Source organism: Asparagus officinalis, chromosome 5 (assembly GCF_001876935.1).
Source record: "Asparagus officinalis chromosome 5, Aspof.V1, whole genome shotgun sequence".
Taxonomy (NCBI): domain Eukaryota; kingdom Viridiplantae; phylum Streptophyta; class Magnoliopsida; order Asparagales; family Asparagaceae; genus Asparagus; species Asparagus officinalis.
The window spans coordinates 1942199-1944728 of NC_033798.1; positions in this window are offsets into that span (position 1 = coordinate 1942199).

Here is a 2530-nt window from a genome sequence, read left to right on the forward strand (position 1 = left end):
TCGATCCGCCGAAGAAGAGCTCCCCGCCGATTGATTCCGAGATTTTGGAGATTTGAGGGCACCGAGGTTGAGATTCGATCGATTGAGATAAGATTTAGGGTTAGGGTTTTTTTTTCCCCTCTTTTAATCTCCCCCCTCTTTTGTTTTCCCTCTTTCGCCTCGCGGACAAAAGAAAAGAAACCTCTGGCGTCTCGCGAAATAAGAGGGGCAAGATGGGTGGGGGGGCAGGGTTTTTATAAGGAGGAGGGGCAAAAGGGTAAAAACGCGAGGCAGCGCGCATTTATGAGGCCCCCACCTCCCCTGGTCCAGTTGCGTGGGGCCCACGCAGCTGGAGGTAGAGAGAAGGGCGAACGGGAGATGCGAAGGGGGAAGGGGACCACATGGGACCCGCGGTGGAGAAGATAGGGTTGTTTTAGATTTTAGCCCCCCCCACATCTTCAATAATTTCATACGAATTAACCGTAGCATCAGGAAAGTTTTTGTTTTTTTATTTTTTAACGAATAACAAATCGGTCTTCCACGTAGAAGGACACGATAACATGAAAAAGTATAAGAGCAGTCGCGAAAAGCAACTGCCTTGTCCTAAAGGGCTAAATACACATATTGGTATTTTAATTCCACCTTAATTTCTAACAAGGTATTTTAAATAGGCAAACCCGCTTTAAGACATTTTAATTGATCCAACTAACCAACATGCCATGCACGTGACGAGATCTCGTCGGAAATTTGCCCGCCGACGAGAAAACATGCCTTATTGATTAGTTGGATCAATTAAAATATCTTAAAGCGTGTTTGCCTATTTAAAATACCTTGTTGAAAATTAGGGTGGAATTAAAATACTAATATGGGTATTTAGCCTGTCCTAAAGGGTTGCTTGGTTCAAATGGAAACCTCAGAAAAGGGATGGAAATCCTCTTATGCACTCAGTGGGCGTGTTTGATAATTTGAAAGTGAATTTAAAATATATAAATTACTATTTTTTTATAAATAACTTTTATATCCATGTTAGCATACCAGTGAAATTTTGTTTGAAAAATTAAATTATTGTTGAAAGTAAAATGTGAAGATGACGTGGCAAAATAAGATTAATTAGAAAATATAATTAAAATTGGTTATTGTTTTTGTCACTTTCATGTGAATTCACCACTTTTTTAGGAAAAGTCAAAGTTACATTAAATTCTATGTGGCAACTTTCTTGCATAACCACTTGCATGCAAACAAACACCTAAATTGGCAAACGAAAGTGACTTTCTCACTTTTAGCTTTCACTTGCATGCAAACAAACAACTCCAGAAGTCGTTAGAGACCCCCCACCCCACCCCACCCCACCCCACCCCAAACACACACTCACACAAATCCAAATAAATTGTTTGGTATCACTAAGAATTTCTAGAAATCCTTTCTTGAAACGTCGGTAGGTATAAGAAAACTCATTTTTGAGCTCTTTGGAGCAAAAATGGGCTGGAAAGCTACTTTATGTTATTGAGGGTGTTAATATTGATGCCTCCATTGTTGGTAAAAAATAATTATGTCTCCCTTTTTTCATAGATGCTTCACAAAATTGTTCCTATTTATCCCACTAAAATATCTCTCTAGCGAAAAATTATTTCACTTTAACAATTATCTCATTTTGCATAAAAATATCTCAATTGACTATCACCTCAGTTGGTTTCCTACAAAGTGAAGGTCGAGAAATACTTGTTAACCATCCTTGATTTCAGGGTGATTTTGGGCAAAATAATAACGACGACAATTCCAAGAAACCACACAGTGTGGGAGGTTCTGAGCCCTTGAGATATCAAACAATGAGGCAATTTAAGCATTTTGCTGGCCCCTTGTATAGCTTAGATCATCCCGCATTGTAGAAAGTTTTAATGTAAATATTCCCTCAGCTAATTTTTTTTTATCAGAAAAACATCAAAGCATGAACAAAGGTAGTATTTTGGTCATGGTGGTACAAAATTGCAAGGCCCTTGGGATTTGGGGGATGGGTGGCACTACAGGCACACCCTCAGGCACACCTTGTGCCACACCCCCTCTCTCGGATACAGTACACGGAGCCTACACATGGGATTAAAAAATCACATGTGTGAGCCCCATGCACTGTAGCTGAGAGAGGGGGTGTGGCACAAAGTGTGCCTGTACCATTTTCCTTGGGGGATTATGAGCAATTTCAAAGAATTTACACATCGTACGCTTTACAAGTTTCACCTTTTTTATGCTTTGTACAATTGATACCCGTTATCGTTTAATTAACAACTACTTTCTCCTATGTTGTGGGCTGAAACCGAGCGCAGCTTCTCTTCTTTCCTTTTTCGCCCCAAAATAAGAAATGTATACCAAAATGCTTGACGTTTAATTAACAACTAAATCCTTGACGTTCAGGAAACAAACAAATTTTGGGCGGCAACAGAACTAGCAGCAGAAGTTGCAACTCAACTACCTTTACCAGTAAAAGGAAAGGGCTCAGGTCGGGAGTTAGTAACAGAAGAAAATTGATGTTCAAACTTAATATACATATTAACCATTG